This window comes from Pelmatolapia mariae, linkage group LG22 (assembly GCF_036321145.2).
Source record: "Pelmatolapia mariae isolate MD_Pm_ZW linkage group LG22, Pm_UMD_F_2, whole genome shotgun sequence".
NCBI classification, from domain to species: domain Eukaryota; kingdom Metazoa; phylum Chordata; class Actinopteri; order Cichliformes; family Cichlidae; genus Pelmatolapia; species Pelmatolapia mariae.
In genome coordinates, this window is record NC_086245.2 from 20,640,940 (window position 1) to 20,661,020 (window position 20,081).

Below are 20,081 nucleotides of genomic sequence, written 5' to 3' on the forward strand. Positions count from 1 at the left end.
TGTTTGTCTTGGCTCCAGGCCTCAACGGCGACGGTGAATGCGCCAACGCGCAGCAATAAGATCGCGCTTATCTGCTCTTCTTTGGCCTCCATCTGTTGCTCAGGAGCCTGGAGCAGACCCAGCCGGCCTCTCCTCTCATTCATTCATCCATTCATTCACATAATTTGTCCAATGGGAATTTTTGGAGTGCTGACACCTCCCCATCCACACTCCAAGCAGTCACCCTCAATTATGATAATGATGCAAACACACACCCCACTGTTTTCTAAGTGTGTGAAACATCCCTGAAAAGCAGCTTCCATGCAGTCTCTTTCTTTCTCTCTCTCTCTGCCCAGGCTCAAGTCTCTCCTCTCTGCAGGCTGAAGGTGACAGCGACGGTTTCGTGGTGACCAGAGGGCATAAAAAATAGAGGTATTCACTGCTGAGCAAACTTGATAATGGACTCCAGTGTAAACAGGTCCTCTGCCCTGGTCATCAGCACTGGCCTACATCACTATCTTAATTACAGCTGTCATTGTTGTTAACCCGACACAAGCCACTCTTCCTCCGAGTCATTCCTCCCCCACCTTTCCCACCTCCACACCCTCCTCCCCCTTCTCTTCTCTTTCTTCTCCCCCTGCTATGTTTGTGTTAGCAGTCGGCTGGGCTTTCCATCACGCTGGTCTGGCCTCATCGTTCTCCAAACACACACACACATACACACGCACACACACACACACACACACACACACACACACACACACACATGCATGTGTGCACAAACACATACATACCATACTCTGTTTTGAAGCATCTCAAACACCTGCCCAACTTTATTCTTTCTTTCTTTCGTTCTTTCTTTCTTTCTTTCTTTCTAAGTGGTCATTCAGAGAGTTCTCAGTGATTTTCTCTCTGAAGCCTCACCCTCACTCTCCATTCAGCCTCCCATTCTTTGGATAAGCTGATGCGAGGACAAAGTAAGGGGTCAAATGTGACAGGAGAGCAGAATGGGGATTCTCATGCATGGATCCAAACCAGCCACCACGAGTGCACAGAGTGACTGACGTTTGGGGAGATTTGGCACAAATTTTTCTTTGTGTTTCTAAATGTCAGCATTTTTGGGCCTTTTGTTATTGAGTGGAACCGAACAGCCACACAGTCATAACAAATTTGCATTTCATCATGATTTAACACTTGACGGTCTAATCTGAAATCCCCTCTCACATTTATATGTCAGCATTTGGCCTTTGGTGAAATGAATTCCCCCTCAAAAATCAGAATCACCTATCATCGCCTTCCTACTCATTTTTTTTCTTCTGATGCTGAATTGTTTTTTTGTTTTGTTCAATTTTATGTTAGGGGAGGTGGAGGAGGAGTTGAATCTCAAATTTCCGCTTCTATCAAAATGTCAGTCTAAATAAGGTATTATGTAAAGCAGAATCAAATGTGCCTACTGCTATTATTCACACGCTGATAGCAGCCACGTTTCAGTTTACGTCTGGGAGGTCTAAAAATAGGAAGACCTACTTCTGTTCCTGTTTTGAGTGAATCAGGAAATTTGACATAGAACTGAAATTTTTTGAAGTCATAAAAAAACGGTGTTTTTATTTCACTGTCACACTCTGATCTAGTCTTTTGTTGTGGGTAACCACTAGATTATTTTTTAATATGAACAGGAAGCTGCTATGTGAACTGATCCATATTTGGTCAATGTGAGACGGTAGTGATCAGGTGGTCTAATTTTCTTTTGCGTAAGGTTCAGATGATGTAAAGTTCAGAGTATTTTAATATTTTTAACGCTAACATCGGAAAAGTCATTCTGACTCAGGGAAATGTCAACATGGGGAAAAAAACCCAGCACTGCCATGAATACAATAAATTTAGCTGTGAAATCATTTTTTCTAAAGAGATTAGAAGAATAGATTTTTTTATATGAAAAGCTGGGCTTTTAGGAAATAGTACTCTTATAGTAAATAAATGATAGTAAATAAATAGCAGACATATTTGGCATGTTCACCTGAATATCTGGCGCTCAGTGAGTGGATGTAGTGCTGAATGGCATAACAATAAAACTAACTATGAAATGTGTCAGTTTCATTGCAATAGTGCGACTTTATAAGTTTGAGTTGTTGTTGCGCAGAAGTAAAAACTTAAACATATCAGTCACAGTGTCATACAGCACTGACTGGCAACATGAGTAACACTGACCTTGTTGTTACAATGTTACTTTGATTCATTCACCCCTTGCCACAATCTTGCCTCTCTCCATCAGGACCAAGAAGAGCCCACAAGTCCAAATGACCCCCAGGTTTCAACTTCAAATCCCCAAAGGATTTGCTGGACTCCCAGATTTCCACTCAGAATTATTTTAGTGGCACAAGGGAAATCTACACTGCATTAAGGAGCTGGTTTTGTTCCTGACTGTTATGATTCCAAGGAAAGATCTATTGAGTATTAGGCTGCTAGCAAGATAAAATCTGTCCTCAGTTGATTGTTGATTTTGGCCTTTAATTTCTTGTTTCTTCAGCTGATAGCCTCGAACTCACAAACCATTCTACCGCTTACATCCGGCTGTGAGTTTTATGCTTACGTGGTGGAGACAGCAACACTGATATCAAAGTTGCTCTTCAATATAAAAAGAAATCTGTCTTTGAAAAAAAAAAACCCCAAAACACATCATGTGGTTTACGTGTGGAGGACATGATGAGTCTTCAGGAAACATAAATGAGAACAAACATTCAAAATAAAGCAAGATGCTGCTTTAACAAAGACATCCTCAAGAAACTAGGCAGCATTTGTTACATACACAGTAAAAGCATTCAGCACAATTTAAATACCTAAAACACAGAGTAATTATCCAAATGTTTTTATTCAGATTAAGATGTCTCTGCTACGCAGTAATAATTTTATCATATTCTCCTGTGATGCAGTCTTCTGGTTCGTTAGCTGGTGTGACAGTAATACCCTCACTGGCCACTTTATTAGGCACACCTGTCCAACGGGTTGTTAAACACAAATATCTAATCAAAAAAATCACATGGTAGCAACTGGATGCATTTAGGCACGTAGACGTGTTCAAGGCGATGTGCTGATTTTCAAACTGAGCATCAGATAATGAAGTGACCTTAAATGTAGCAGGGATGCTGGTGCCAAATGGGCTGGTTTGAATACTTCAGAAACTGCTGATCTGTTGGGTTTTCCCCACACAATCATCTCCAGAGTTTACAGAAAATGTTGCAAAAAAGAAAAAAATGTCCAGTGAGGGACAGTTCTCTGAGTGAAAATGACTTGTTGATGCCAGAGGTCAGAGGAATAGCCAGACGGCTTGGAGCAGATGGGAAGGCGACAATAACTCAAACAGCCAGTCATTACCTCTGAGGTATGCAGAAAAGCATCTCTAAAAGTAAAATATGCTGAACCTTGTGTACCCATCTACTGATGACTTCTAACAGGAAAACTTCCCATGTCACAAAGCTCAGATCACCTCAAACTGGTTTCTTGAACATGACAATGAGTTCACTGTACTCTGATGGGCTCCAGAGATCTCAACTGTTTGGGTAGAAAACAAGAGTCACGTCATGCATGTATAGCTGACCAATCTGCAGCAGCTGTGTTATGCTATTGCACCAATATGGACCAAAATCTCTGATGAATGTTTCCAGGACCTTGTTGAATCTGTGCCATGATAAATTAAAGCAGTTCTGAAGGCAAAATGGGATCCAACTGCAACGTGTGTACGTTTAACTGAATTTAAACTCTGAATTATGTTTATAAAGGTGAAAATTCAGAACACTTAATTTTTTATGTCACTAGCAGTGTGGGCAGTGGGCCCACACAAAGACTTTGTTCCCCTACAGCAGACCAGCTTCTGTGTAAGTAGTGTCTATACATATCAATACAGCCTGTCAGATACCCTTTGAAGTAACTGTAATAGAAGCAACATGAAACATCTTTAACCCGTGGTATAGTTCGCGTGAGAGTTTTTCCATATTAAAACCACAGTACCCATAAACCCCATCGCAGCTGTTTCAAAAACGATGCAGCTACCAGACAAAGTTCCTCCTCGATCTTTCACTTTCATGAAGACTTCAAGCCTGATGCTCTACACGGGAATTTCAACGGAAGCACTTCGCCGTTATCAGTAGCATTGAATTTCCTCCTTTGAAGCAACTGATTTAGCATTCGTATACAATAACACCAAGAAATTTTTGCATGTATTTCTTCGAACTGAGTCTGAATTCCTGTGAGGTTTCACGGTTGGAATGATGGCATGTGCTAACATTTCAGAAAACATCCGTTTACTCTCCGCTGGACATACCCAAGGAAACCCCGTGGTCACTGCGATGTCACAGCTGATATTTATGGTGACTATCAGTGGCCTTGTGGCTGAATCCAGACGCAGACTATAGTACAGAAACATGCAGACACCTCCACTTCACTCAACCACGAGCATGACTGTCAGCACATACAAGAACTTCCACAGCAACCCATGTTTTTTTGTCATTGTTTTTTCAAAGAAACTGTGGTTTCAGTAAACGATTACAAAAGAAATGATCCCAAATGACTCACTGCTGCTTTCTTGGGCTACATTATCATGATCTGGGATCAGAGCTGGTAGTTCTTACCAATCTCTAAAACAGCAGTGTGAACATTTAATCTGTGTATCTTAGCGGCATTTCATAGATTCAGTTTCTAAAGTCCGATGGAGAGTTTACTTGGGTGGCCTAAAACTCTACTATGGCATTCGTGGGGTTTTAGATTATCCAACTAGAGCAATCAAATCGAACGGAGGCAGCTGCTTTTGGCAAACTACTCGTAGGCAAGACTAGAGCGAAAGACCTGTAATCAGCAAGGATCCTGTAACCAAATGGATGCTGTTTAGTGGTTGTAGAGTAGACAAGGAATAGGTCAGATGACTAAGCAGCCCTCAAACTACACACGAAACGAGAAGCAGTCAGAGTGCACAAACATCCGCCAAGACAGCTCATTTTCTGGGCAGTATTTACTTTTAAGGGAATACTGTTGTATTTTCTATATATTCCTTTTTTATTTTTTTGTTCTTTTTAAATTCACTTTAAGAAGTGTGTAGCACAGTTGTTTGTCTCTCTGTGTTAGTCCTGCGACAGACTGGTTCACGGTGTACCTCTCGCTCTATGGAAGCTGGAATAGGCTCCAGTGCCCCCGCAACCCTGATAAGGATAAATGGAAGAGAATGGATGGATGAATGATTAGCAAGAAATAGGAAGTGAAAAACAGTTTTGAAAACATGTTTATTATTTTTTTTAAAAAGCATTAAATTCAATAATATTAATAATAATAATAAAATAAATGTCCCCTATACAAACAGAGGCAGTAGAATTTTAAGCATAGTTTGAAAGTTTTAAAGATAAAAGACAATAAAAGACATTTTAAGACAGTTTGACTTTATTTGACATTAAAGATGAGGTCAGAGGTCCAAACTATGATAGTTAGATTTCCCATATATTATTCCTTATATGCTGTCATACAACTAATGGCATTATAGGAAACACCATTTTAAATAGGTCTTTATACAGTAGCATTATTATCATTTTAACCTTCAGATCAGTCTAATGAACAAAGGAAAGGTTAGAGGTCAAATGTGTTAGGATATTTTAAACATTTATATGGTGCTTAAAAATCATCACCACACTTATTGGAGATTAAGTATCAGAATTTCAGGAGCAGGACCACGCCTCCAAACACGCTCCTTCCTGTTCTCATCTATATAGGTTCCCCCAGTCCTACAAGCTGTTCATTCTCATTTACGTGCCCCACCCTGGCTCCCCTTTTCAATTCTTTAACTTCTTCACTTCTATTTAGTACATGGCGATCTGCCAGGCCCGGGAGCCGCCACCAGTCCCCTTTGAGGCCTTTCCCAAACCGCAGCTCAATTCATGTCCAAGCCAACCTTTACCTACTAAAATGCTGTCAAACATAAATGAGGACGTGGGCCCAGCTAGTGAAAGACTCATAGTTTCTCAAGTTACAAGCCTTTTTGTCATCTTTCATCCAATAAATCATCAAGCTGACCTTGAAGACCTTGATGGATGTGAGCCTAATTTTAAGGGATGACCTCACTCTACATTCCTACAAAGTTTTATCATCACACATTCAAAACTTTTCAATGAAAACTTTACAGACAGGACGACATGCACACATGCAAACCCTACCTACATTGGCAGAGGGAGCAAAGCTATGAAGACTTTGAGATACAAACAACAGCTCAGCCAAAAAAATTTATTTCAGTCTCACAATTTAAAGTTGTTTTTCTGTATAATTAAGGACAAAATCTGCATAGCTGAGACAGACATCCTGGATTTCCCATGATTGGGTCAAGCACATAAACACTCTCTTTATTACAGGCTCTTGAGTCTGCAATAAAAATTACCTATAATCTAACTCAGTTTGTCCTCTCCCAGGTCTCCTGTCTGGTAAATGCCCACATCCATCCTTGTAATTTCTTTGCAGAAATAATAGTATCAGGTGCTCAGGGCACCTGTCAGAGATGCACAGTCACTTTCCCCCTGAATGTGAAAGTGAAACCTAATAATAGGGAGAGCTTGGTTATCTATGCTCCTCATTGTGCCCACTTCCACTTAACAAGGAGCTGGAATGCCCCTGATTTTCACACACACATCATGGGTGCCGGCTGCAGTTTGCACTGTTACTGTATTTCCATGAAGGCCAGCAGAGCAGAAGCTCTCTGGCTCAGCGCCAGCTTCACCATGAGAATGAAAGGGAGCGTCAGGGAAAGCGAGGAGGGAGGGAGGGAGGGAGGGAGCGAGGTCACCGCTCTGAAGGACTTTCAGTTATATTCTGGGGAATAACACATTCTGGCCTGCGGGGCTGCAACATGAAGGCGTAATGGTGATACGCCACTCTGTGGTTTACGCATACACATCCAGACTCACCGCCGGTTCCTCTAAATCTCCACCCAGGTTGTATTTCCCTGACACAACTGCACTGCTGTGTAATGTGAAGTCACCCAGGAGTCATGTGGGAATCAGATCCGATTCCCAGGTAAATGTCCGGTGATTCAAGGGCAACACAAACACAGATCAAATCTGCAAAATTACATGGCAAAATCAGTGAAAACTAGTGAAAGAGACAAAAGGAAAGCCTTTTTTAAAAAAGCTTTTGATCTGTGTTCTGCTTCTTAATGTTACTACAAGGTCAGAGGAAATGAGGAATCACTTTTCACTATTTGACTGAGAAGTCAAGTGTAGAAAGCAAATCTACTTTGTACCAGCAGCAGACTGAGCTAAAGGAGAGGAGAAAATAGGATGGGCAGCGATGCTCAAAGATAAGGCAGAAAAGCTCAAACAACCCGACACAAAAGCATTGTTTGTTTTCATCACCCACAGAGAGACGTTTAAAACAGTGTCACCACCGGGGACAGTTCTGGTAAAATCCACCAAATCACATGAAGCATGTCAGTTTTCTGCTTCACCTCCCAGTATTTTTCCTCCTTCTTTCCAAGTAAGTCATAACAGCTAAGTCACATTGTAGCCAGCCCATACCAAGGACAGCCAGTACTGTAAACAATAAGTAGAGAAAGATAAGCAGCTTCACACAATCTCACATCTTTAGCAAAGAACTCATGAATTCATTGCCAGGATGTTCTAGAATGAAACAGATAGTAAGATGAAAAGCATTTGTTAAATAACTGATTACAGTAAATGTCAGGTCAGAGCGTGGCTCATAGAGCAGGAATGCTAAAAAGAGACGGCAGGCTCTTTTTATCCTCAAACTGCACGGAAAAGAAAAATAATTCAATGATAATTTATTAAAACTGAAAGTCATTGTTATCTTTTAATTATTCAGGAGTGGAATATCCATTAGTTAGCCTAACCCCACTAACTGCATGTCTTTGGACTGTGGGAGGAGGCTGGAGTACATGAGGAGAACATACAAGCTCCACACAGAAAGGAGTCAGCCAGATGGGGGATTTAAACCCTGGACCTTCTTGTTATGAGGCACTAGCGCTAACCACCGTGCCACCATGCCAGCCATGCCACCATGAGACTGTTTTATTGTGGTTAATGGCCAGTGTTGGGAAGGTTACTTTTAAAATGTATTCCACTACAGAATACTGAATACATGCCCCAAAATGTATTCTGTAACGTATTCCGTTACGTTACTCAATGAGAGTAACGTATTCTGAATACTATGGAATACTTAATATATTATCATGCTGTTTACAACTACGTGAATGTACTATTGCTGTGATTTATTACTGTTACTGAAGGTCCGAAACGTAGTAAAGGGACCTCTGGCTAATACGGCGGGTTCGTGTCGGGCTGGTAGCCGAAAACTAGCTTTACTTTGTTGTCTGGGTCAACTTTGCTAGCGAGAGACAAAGAGAGGCGTTGAAAGGCTGCTCCAACGGAACTTATTGTTTCCGGAGGAAAACACGAACACAGTGTACAGTTGGGTCTTAATAGCTTACTTACAAATGGGCTCGTCAGGCACTCTTCTTGGCTGCAGTGGTTATTATTATATTTACATGCTTCCAGCTCCCGTTTTTGCTCTGTGACAGCTCGGACTTTTCCTTTCTCTCCCTCCCTCGCTCACAGACACATAACGTGTATGACAGTCCATTCCCCCTGCAGCACGGACTACACTGCCCATCAGGCTACATTCTTTAGAGCTATGCCTGTAGCATTCTGCCTTTTAGCTTAGCACAACAACAACAACAAAAAAGCGCTCTCTCGCCCAGGAAACAGGCAGAGAGAGAGCGTCACCCTGTAACCATGGCAACCGTAACGCTGCCGCCTGGAACAACAAAACGTAGCTGTCAAACAAACCCAAACAATCCTGACCCGCGACAATATGAAACAAGGAAGTACCGCCGTGTATTCCATTTATTTCACCAAAGTAACTGTATTCTGAATACCACCTTTTTAAACGGTAACTGTAACGGAATACAGTTACTCATATTTTGTATTCTGAATACGTAACGGCGGTACATGTATTCCGTTACTCCCCAACACTGTTAATGGCTCAGTCATGTTAAACATGAATAATCAATTACATCACTGCAGTTCTTACAATGACTACAGAGCCTATATTTAGAACATGAGTAAACTATTCCACTAATTCTAAGAGGGAAATGTGCTCAAACAAAATCTTCAAGATCTGCTGAAAACTTCTGCGTAGCTTTAAGGGTTTTTTTTCTGATTAAACAGAAGGCTGCGGTGCAGGAGATCTCAAATACACGCTGCTTCCGTTCTGGTACAAACAAAACCGAATGAGTAAAGAGAAAGAAAGGAGCCTTTTTATGTCAGGGGTGTGGAAAACAACTCGCAGCAGTGATTTCTAGACAGAGGCCAAGCTTTTGCATTGTTATTTTTGTTTAAGCATGACATAACACAGACATGCAGGTTAGGAAGGTGAATCCGATAACCCAGAGTGCTTGGAGCATACTGGAAGTCTTTTTAATGCATCCATTGTAAGTACTGTCCTACAGTTGGCTGAGGCCTGAAGAGGTTTTTCGCCAGTAACTCCAGGAAGTTATTACATCACCTCTACAACTGTGTGGGTGTGTGTGTGTGTGTTTCGTCGGTTAATTATTTCTCCAAGCATGGCCAGTGTCCCATGTCCCTCCTCCTCCCAAAGCGTGATTCATGAATTTGTCATAATACAATAGAACTTCTTATCCATAGTTTACATTTCACTGTGCTCTGATCTCCTTCATACCGGCAGCGGATATTAAAGAGGACTAAAGTGCTTTGAGAACATATGAGGTGGGATGGGATTGTTTTTACAAGTTAAAACAAGCTGCGAGTATCAGTATGAGGCTCTCCGATGGTTTACGGTACACTTGAATGAACTGGCTATTGACACAGCTCGCCCCCCTTTCCTCTTTCTGTTTCAGAAACACAAACAAACACACACACACACACAGCTGTAAATCCTTTGCTGACGTCCTTTGGGAAAACAGGGAGTTTCCTTCCTGGGTGAACAAGCTTCGTCGTCATTCAGTGTACTGCTGCCTCTGTGGCCAGGAGTGAGGTGGAGAATGAAAGCATCAAAGCGGCACTTTTCACCCTCAGGGTGGATGTGAACTCCACTCCTGCCTTATACTGAACAAATGTAAGCCCAGCCTTCCTTTATTTGCTTTCTTTGGAATATAATCCCACTTCCTTTCAACTTGGCATATAAATAAAACTATTGGATTGGTCACAAAGTAGGCTTGTTTACAAAAATGTGTTTTATATAATTGCGTTAATTGTAATTTACATAATTTCAAATTAAATCTGATTGAATGTGATGAGGTTTATGACTCTTGAACAGAGAAACATATTTGAGGAAGCTGGACACTGTTATTACTGTCATACTTAGAACTTAATAAGAAGAAGAACAAGGATTAAATCAAGCAGTGTAATGGGTGATTTAAGGAAAATCAGTCCCACAGTACATAATGATCTTTTACTAACTTGTAACTTGCTGTGATGTTGCTGTTTATTTAGGTAACCAGTCATTTTTGGGCTTTAACTGTGTGACAGAGCCCCCTAGTGGTGAAACCTTGCAATCATAAATAACGATATGAGATATGCAGCTGAGAGAAATATCCAAGATCTTACATTTTTGTCTCCTTCCAGCATTCCTAGTTTAACCTGACTGTTCAGAAACAAGCATAAAGAGGTGAATGTCCTTTTGTAGCTGTGAGTACAAATGTGAGAGTAATCTCTGGAGTTTCAGGGCACATCTGTCCTTAATTTAACTTCAGGATGGTATCTGGTGGTTACTCACATGGCTTACTCGCTAGAGAGAGAGCATGTTTCAGTCTCCCAGGAGTGAGTGGTAGAGCTGAATCAGACTGGCAAGCACTCTGCTTACTAAGTCATTCATGCCTCTCGTCCAATAGAGGGCAAGAGGGGACGTGGACAGCCTGACGTTAGAGCGTACAACCTCCTCAAAGAGGATGGAGAGAGACGGAGCGATCTAATTTCACTGTGACTGAAGGAAAAAAAAGAAGCTACTGACTCTGCACATTTACCTACTCTTCAAACGTACTTGCATTTGTGCAACTTTGTGTTAATGTGCAAAGCTGTATGTGTGTGTGAGGCTGCTTTGCCGTCCCTGCTGTGAAGTGTTTAATAGTTAATAAGAGCCTTGTTTACTTGGCAGGGCTGCGGCCCACACAGCAGATGCTGCTCAAATGCTGAGAGACACAACTTACGCAATACAGGAAACAGATCCAGAATGTAGTTTGGATATTTTAACAGTTTGAAAACAAACTGCGAAATATGGCAAGCGATGCTCATTGTTTGAGAGTTTGTTCCAGTCTTCAGATTTGTGTGGTGTTGTTTTTTTGTGTTTTAAAGAGGAAAATGTTGGGAAGCCTAACAGAAAGAGCCATGTATTTCTTCTTCTGCGTAAACATTTTAACAAAATGAAATATTGTCAGCATTTGAAATTGAGTGTAATTCAAACCCCCACAACCAAAGACGCACTCCACCGTTTCTCATCTGCGCTGTTTTATTTTTCTGCAAACAAAAATCACGTGAAATATTTATGAACCACAATTAAAACACAGCTCACACACACTCACAGCCTGGCTCCAGACACTACACAAAGGACACACAATAAATCACCCTTCATCGCTTGTTACACAAACACATATTTGCTTCATTTCACTCTGGCACAAACACACTCTTGTGATGATAAATCCTACCAGGTTTCAAGTACTGTCAACTTTCCCCTCTTTACAATACGAGAAGGAAAAAACAACACAAATAAGAGAGATTTGTATCTCAGGACCATGAACAACCGCCAGAGGTGGGAGGGAGAACCTTATGGTACCCTGTGTGGCTGTTTGTGTATGTACTCTATAGTGATGGATAATGCATGAACCGTAGTTTAAAATTTAAGGGTGATAATGTAACCGTGGCAAAACAAATAACCTTACTGACAGGTGAGCCAGGCCACATCAGGACAGAGAACGAAGGAACACTTAAAAGGCGAAAAAGTGCCTGAAGAACAAAAGCACTGCGGCAGACCTGCAGAGAGAGTCAGCAGCAGGCGTTCATATATAAGCAGGTGAGGAGTTTCTCTCCCTGCTTGTGGTTTGTTTTAATTACGCTGTCTGTCTGTGAGTAATGACAGTGGATGTCATGTCATCTTCTGCAGGAAGGAATCATTTATTTTACATGCACTGATGGTTTTAAGAGGCTTCTATATTTTATTGTCTGCTATTTTTTGGTCTATTTCAAACAGCTGCAATAAAGAAACACAAGTTTATAGTCGGCTGACAGCTGATAAGTTACTGCTGCTGCAGTAAATAATATCTCTCTGCAGCTGGATGAAGATTGTTTCTTATCATAGATCTCTGTTTATCTTTTTTTCCCGCGCCAGTGGAAGTCATTTCCAAGTTTTTTGCACAGCTTTCCACATTATTTGCAGAGCGTTGGGGGGGCTGAGTGAAAATGTATTTTTGCAAACCTGAATACATGATGTTTCTTGGTGACATCATTTCTGACATTATGTCTATCCATCTGCACCTTCCCTCATTTCAGCAAAAAAATGGAATTTGATCCACGTGATATGGGATATCATACATCAGCCTGGGATTTGTGGACATGTTTATAGGGCACATCATCCTTTCCTTCCCCCTGAAGCAACAGTCTGTTGAGACCTGGTATTTCCAGCTTTTGATAAATGAAGAGTTGATTAGATGAAAATCTTCGATCACAGGCAGAGACCGCAGAGACTGAACGCGTCATTATCCAAGATTTCCATTGGCTGTGCCAAATCATACGCACATACAGCTCACTGACAGCAAATGACCCCCCCCCCTTTGCTCTTAGAGAAACTGTGCTTAGTGTCTTAGTGTGTGGGCATGCTTTATTTAGTCTGTCTGAATTATAATAGTTTGAATGGTCTGACATGGGATGATTCACTCTTATATACTACCCAAAACTACAGCCGGCCAGTGACAAGGCTAAGGAATTACACTGTACAAAGCAATAACTTTATCCTTATAATCAGTGTTGTAACTATAACAAATTCTAATATCTTATTTTGAGGCAACGTCAGCAGCGATTTTAAGTGACATGCAGTTTTTATACTCTGGTGACCACTGAAATCAAACTTAATTCTGTTGCAAGCTTTAAAATTCCTAAATGATTTAATTCCCATAATATCTGAAGAGTGACTTTTTCTATAAGGCTGTGGCTACAGTCATTATTTTCTGGGTCACATATTTTTAAGGCTCAGCATGAACGTTTTTGGCTTCCATCAAGTTGTGTTTTTGGATCCATAAGTGACAATAATTGGAGAAGAGGTCTGAGTACGTTATCCTAAGTTATCTTAAACACTAGCATGTTGGGTTATCAGCATGCATCATCTTGGTTATCAGCTGTATGAATGCATGGCACAGACACAGATACCTGCTAATTAATGCTAATTATAAGCCCAGAATTTCACTCACCACACTGGAGCACAGTCTTCTTGGCTGGGCTGTGCCAAACAGCAGGTCTGGCAGTTCCTATGTTATTAGCTGATATTCACATAAAAATTAAAAAAAAAGAAAAAAAGAAATCATTTGGACCACATTATAGATAAGATAGAGCACTCCACTTCAGTGACATCAGTTACCTGAGGTAAGCTGCCATGTTAGCACCTGTTAGTCAAAGTGTCCACACCCCTCACTTTGATCCTCTTTAGAAATCCAACAGCATCTGTACATGCTGTGCATCTGTACAGTTCTTATGATTGGAGAAACAGATCATATCGATATGAACCTGTTTAGTTTGCACAAGAATATAAAAACATTAGCTTCATAGCTTTTAAAAATATTTTTAACCTGGAGGAGTTTGGGCCTGATTCACATTTGGCGTTAACCTCAGGTGGAGGTTATGGAGATTATGACACCTCCTGTATTATTTATTTTAGCTAACCTGATGTCGTGCTGGTTGTAGCTTACGTCTGAGAGACGTAATGTGAAAATGCCTAGAAAGCACTTCTAGCGAGCTCTAGAAGTGCTTTCATGAATTTGTTTAACTGCTTGACAAAGAGCCTAAATGTTTTAATTACTTGTGCTATGCTATGCTATGCTATGCTATGCTAGGTGCTGCTGAGACATCAGCCTAATGGGGAAGTTATGGGTCAAAGGTGGCAGCTCTTCAGCAGTCTGCTGGCAATTAAGACTGCCCGTCAACCTGTAGACAGCGTCTATTGTCAGAGATGGACCACTCTGTGGGCTACTCTTGCTTGTGTTGTTGTAAGTACATCACCTAGCCATGGAGAAGAGCCCGGTTATAACACAAGAGCAGCCATTGTCTGCGCTTTTCATGCTGTATTTTTCATCCTTAAAGTCTTTTCCTTCTTTCCTGGTGAGCTCTGTTGTTGCTTCGTTCCCTTTTTTGGCCCACGCATGGACCAATCAGCTTTGACCCAGCTTTGCACAGCGTCATCGACGTCAACGAGAAAAGACAAAAACAGAAATCTCATATGTGGTAGGAGTCTGTTTGAGTGACTATTAGAGGTTTTCTTGCTTTCTTTCTGTTTTTTTTTTGGGGGGGACACCAAGACAGTAGCCAACTCCCGTGTCTCTCTCTGTCTCTGTGTGTGTGTGTGTGTGTGTGTGTGTGTCCTGTGTTCAAGGGCATACCCCACCAGTCTCCTGGCTCTGACTACAGTAACATGCCCTGGAGTTGGAAGAAATGCACATTTTCACGCTGCATGCCCATCACTCGAAGCCAGCACGCATATGCAGAATGAAAAAGCACTTTGCTTGTGTTATGAAACAGGAAACGGGTGCTTTGCTTCATGGTTTTTGACCTGATGTGACAGGTGATTTGAAGCCTACGTCCCCTCAGGGTGAAGGAGCAAAATGACTTAGTGACTTCACATGCTTGCTAACAGACACACAGAAGTTACTTTACACTCAGGGTGGTGTCACCTTTTCATGTGAGCAAGCTGACCCTTTTTTATTGACCTTTCCCACTGCAAAGGCATTCATTAAGCAAGCCATCGATGTGACCTTTGATCTCCAGTGGCTGGTGCTATCTCGTTGTCAGGAGCTGATGGAGGCGAGGGTGGATATTTGAGCACTGCTAATGTATATAGATTCAACAGCGTACATTGAAAAAGTCATTAGAAGAGCAAAATCGAGAGGCAGTAAGGGAGAAAGGGAGAGCGTTACCTCTTTGCTATGAGCCTCAGAGAGGGAATTGATTTTAGAATTGGTTGTTCTGGTCAGAGCACACACAGTAAGAATCTATTGATTGATTGCATAATCTCTCTTCATCTCCTCCTCCTCCCTCGGCTTACATCCTCAGTTCCTCTCTCCTTCATTCCCCTGTACCCATGTCCTCACTTGTCCATTTATTCATTTACCACAGTTTCTGGATGGCTTTTTTATTCTCCTTTCATTTCTCCTTTTCCTAACAGTCCCACTCCAGACACATTCACAGGCACACACAGAGGCAGACGTCAATCTCTCAGGTAGATTCTGGTATGTAAAACACTGACCTTCTCATATCTTACTCCTTAAGAGAAAGAAAGAATGAATGAATTGCAAAGCTCCAGTTTGAATGGAGTTGTGTGTCTGAACGTGTGGGTGGTTGGCAGCAACTGCAGAATAGGATAGTGACAGCTGACCAGCTCTCCATATCTGCTCGAATTAATTAGAGTGGAACAGAATGAGACGTTTCTGCACATTATGGAGCTCACCAACGGGTCCAATCCGGCCCACAGCATGGTTTTAAAAAGAGTGAAACTTGAAGAAAAGGAAAGACGGCAGTAATGGATTACTGTAACGTAATGCATTACTGTACTAAACAGGGATCGTATCACAGTTAAAATTATTTCATTATTAGCGTTACAAAGATTCCTCAGTTATCTGTGCGTTAGGTGGATGGAAAGAAGAAGGGAGGAGAATGGTGAAGAAGTACAGCGATAAAGCTTTTAAGGAGCGGAGATGGGCATTACTTTTACTTTTACTGCGCAAAAGGACGAGAGCGCAATGGGGAAGCAGAAAATGCATTACATTGCTAACAGGAATACTGCTCTCTGCAAGCATTTGCACAAACAGCATTCTAACACTAAGCTAGCAAAGAACCTAAGGTGATGTTAAAGCTGAGTGAATGCTGACCTCAGCCCAGCAGCCAGACCCTGAACCTCAACAGGTAACCAAAGCAGTGATGAGCAGTCAGCCTGCAGCCTCCGTTTCTACCTGTTCATGTCTCTAAAGTAGAATCTATGTGCTGCGAAGTCGCTTTTGGCTGGTTTTCATCTTTGCTTCATGTTGTCGGATTTGTGTTCAAACGTAAAAACTAAAAGACAGTACGCGTGTCCTCATTACACCGTGTGCACAATTATTAGGTATGTTGTATTTTTGAGGATTAATTTCATTATGGATCAAGGACAGTGCTCTCAGTCAATCCAAAAATGTTAATGAACCTAAACCTAAATGTTTAAGAATGTAAAAGTGAGGTTTTGTCTTTAAGAGAATATATATATTTATGTGCAGAATAATTAGGCAACTATTACTGTGCAGAATTATTATGCAACTAATTGAAAAAACAAACATTTTCCCATCTCACTAGTTTATTTGCAAATGTTAAACTGGGAATAATAAAACAACTCAAAATGTACATATAAACATTTCTGACATGTCAAAATAAAAAAAAAATTAAAAAAAAATCAGTGACCAATATAGCCACCCTTCTTTTCAATAACTGTCACAAGCCTTCCATTCATGGAGTCTGTCAGTTTCTTGATCTGATGACGATCAACTTTTTGTGCAGCAGCAACCACAGCCTCCCAGACACTGTTCAGAGAGGTGTACTGTTTCCCTACACTGTAAATCTCCCGTTTAAGCAAGGCCCACAGGTTCTCAATAGGGTTTAGGTCAGGGGAGGAAGGGGGCCATGTCATTATCTTTTCATCCTTAAGGCCTTTCCTGGCTAGCCATGCAGTGGAGTACTTCGATGCATGCGAGGGAGCATTGTCCTGCATAAAAATCATGGTCTTCTTAAAAGATGCAGACTTTATCCTGTACCACTGCTTGAAGAAAGTGTCTTCTAAAAACTGGCAGTAGGTTTTGGAGTTGATTTTCAGGCCATCTTCAACCCGAAAAGGTCCAACCAGCTCATCTTTAATAATCCCAGCCCATACCAGTACCCCACCTCCACCTTGCTGCCGTCTGAGTCGAAGCGGGGCTCTGTGTCCATTACTGATCCAGCCACTGGTCCATCAAGAGTCACTCTCATCTCATCAGTCCATCAAACCTTTGAAAAATCTGTCTTCAGATATTTCTTGGCCCAGTCTTGTCGTTTCAACTTGTGTGCTTTGCTCAGTGGTGGTCGGGTTTCAGCCTTCCTTACCTTGGCCATGTCTCTAAGCACTGAACACCTTGTACTTCTGGACACTCCGGGTAGGTTGCAGTTCAGGAATATGGCAGCACTGGAGGATAATGGGTTCCTGGTAGCTTCACATTTGATTCTTCTCAAATCTTTGGCAGTTAACTTGCGTCTTTTTTTCTCAATACGTTTCTTGAGACCCTGTTGGCTATTTGCAACAAAACGTTTGATGGTTCTGTGGTCAAGCCCCAATATCTTCGCAATTTCAAGAGTGCTGCATCCTTCTGAAAGACTTTTTACAATTTTTGACTTTTCAGAGTCCATTAAATCTCTTTTTTGCCCATTTTGCCTGAGGGAGAGAAGCTGCCTAATTATTATGCACACCTTTATATAGAGTGTTGATCTCCTTAAGCCACACCCTCACTTGTTACGCAAATACAGATCACCTGATATACTTAAATCCAATAAGAACTCAAGTTTATACAGCTTGAAGTTGGAAAATATGTGTAAAAATTATGATATGGCCAAAATACCCACTTGCCTAATAATTGTGCACACAGTGTAGGATAGAAATTTGTATTGTTGTGTGGGACTGTAGCCTCAGGTTTTTATTGTTAACTCGTAATTATCAGACAATATGTTTCATTTTACAGTGTAACAAGAGAGTAATGTAGTGTCACGCATTACTTTCTACAGTGAGTAATTAAGTAACATACTGCATTACTTTTAAGAAAAGTAATGAGTATATGTAATACATTACGCTAATGTCAAGGAGCTGTACTGACACGTGTCTTTGATTTACAGCGCTAACGTTTCTTTGTAAGCAGGTTGAGTGTAGCACATCTCTTTTTTGATTGTTTTTATGGAGTCGGTTAACTGGTCCTGCTTAAGATCGAATTACAAATGACTTTGACAACCTTTGTGTGTTTGGAGTGATACAATCGATACAGTCGGATTACTTGGTAATGCTTGGCAGTGTGTTTTTTTCCTTGTACTGCATATACAATACAATGCTCTTTAAAAATATTTATGCCTGAAACTGTGAAGGTGAGTCTTTGTGTATTTGACGTTTGAGTTAATGATGCCTGGTTGTCTCATTTCTTTCATATTAACACTTTTTTTCCAAATTGAGAGAAGAGGATGTTTAAGTAGCTTGAATAAACAGCACAGAAAGTCATCCCTGAGGGGAAAGACCTTTAAAACCAGGTTTCTCTGCCAGGTTGAGCTTAGCTGCAGACTTTAAGTACAGTTGCTCTTTAATCAGTGTCTCTCAACTGTAGAGCAAACAAATCAGTGTAACCTACTGCCAGATGTGACAGCCCAGTACCAAAAAAAGGTGGTCTTACAGTGCTTCATTATTCCTCGCTGCTATCAGTATATCTCAACAGCTCTTGAAATCTGCAGGAGGCAATAAAACAGCAAATTTGCTGTCACAGCTATGGTGAAGCATCTGGGGGTACAAAGGCAGTCTCCAAGTGGCCTGTGGTATCTTCGATTTCCTTCACTTATCTCGTGTCCTGGGAGCAATGACAGATAGACATTTGCCCACTGCTACACTAATTATGTGCCGGCAGCCATATATCTCCTAGTGATTCTTAGTCACCCAGAGAAGCAGTATAATGGGCCTCTGGGGACGCCGTACTTCCAGGCTCTTCAGGAGATCTCGCATCTTTATCCACTTAGCTGGATAGGAGTACATATATCTTCTATATCTGCACTCTGCTGCTGCATTGGTTCACTAAAATGGAAGAGTTTGTGGAAAAGCAGGATTTTATGATTGTTTTCCAGGAGTTTCAGCTTCGTTCAGTGTAACAATTCAGTACTACAAGACTAAATGATTTTTCAGAACTGAAAAGAACACCTTAAACATTTTCAAACTCGTAGAAGGCAGTTATTGTATTTGTTGTTTGTAACGAGTTGCTATTTGACTTGCTGTTGCTTTCCTACTGGCTTGAAGCACTCTGGCTATTTTCTCTGTTTTAGATTATTCTCTGTGAACCTTAGACACGACCTTGTGGGTAAATCACAGCAGATCAACAGTTTCTAAAATATTCAGACCGACCTGTGTGGCTCACAACCATGCCACGTTTAAAGTTACATAAATCACCTTTCTTCATATTAATTCAACCTTGCTTTTCTCCATGTTTCTTCCCCTGCAGCGGCTCCCGCCCCACAGTTTGAGAACCGCTGCTGTAGATCACCACACAGAAATTTACATGCACTCTTAAAATGCACACGGGAATGCAAATAAATCCACAAGTGTTTTGACTTTTGGCTGAGAACACGGGAAAAGAACAAAGAAAAGGAAAGAAAGAAAGGACGATACAATGATACATTAAATTCTGCTGAGATGGTGGAGACAAAAGAATTAATTGGGTGGTGTCTGTTGGTTTGAAAACCAAAGCAATAAGAGAGAAATCTAGAGTGTCATCAAGTCTGCCATTGATCAGAAGTTTATCGGTTCACAGGCAGCAGGCCAAAAGCAACATCTTATCGCAAACTAATAGCAGCCTGCTGGGCCAAGACAACAGCAATTCACTACTGAAACTGCTGCTGTGAAACATTCTTACATAACCAAAAGTTTCACAAACATGGCAGAAAGTATTCCACTAATGTTTATTTAATTTTTTTTTTTATTCTGAAAAAGTGAAAGTTTGTGGTTTAGCATGTATACATTATGAGACTCACTCAGACAGACAGCTGACAGAGGGAGAGACAAGACTATACTCACACTGAGCTGAATGGACACAGATGGAAGTAAAGAGGGAA

General features: G+C 41.1%; 1 protein-coding gene across 2 annotated transcripts in view; it reads left to right on the top strand.

Moving 5' to 3' along the window:
* The first annotated feature begins 240 nt into the window (after positions 1 to 240).
* The window catches only part of LOC135933112 (transmembrane protein 196), a 30,475-nt gene continuing 10,634 nt past the window's right edge, over positions 241 to 20,081 (top strand). The window contains exon 1 of one of the 2 annotated variants that reach the window (XM_065471021.1): positions 241 to 411. The gene's annotated coding sequence lies outside the window, so the exon portion shown is untranslated. Of the gene's footprint in view, positions 412 to 10,003; positions 10,096 to 20,081 lie in introns of those variants that run through there. The other variant, XM_065471020.1, reaches the window with a different exon arrangement.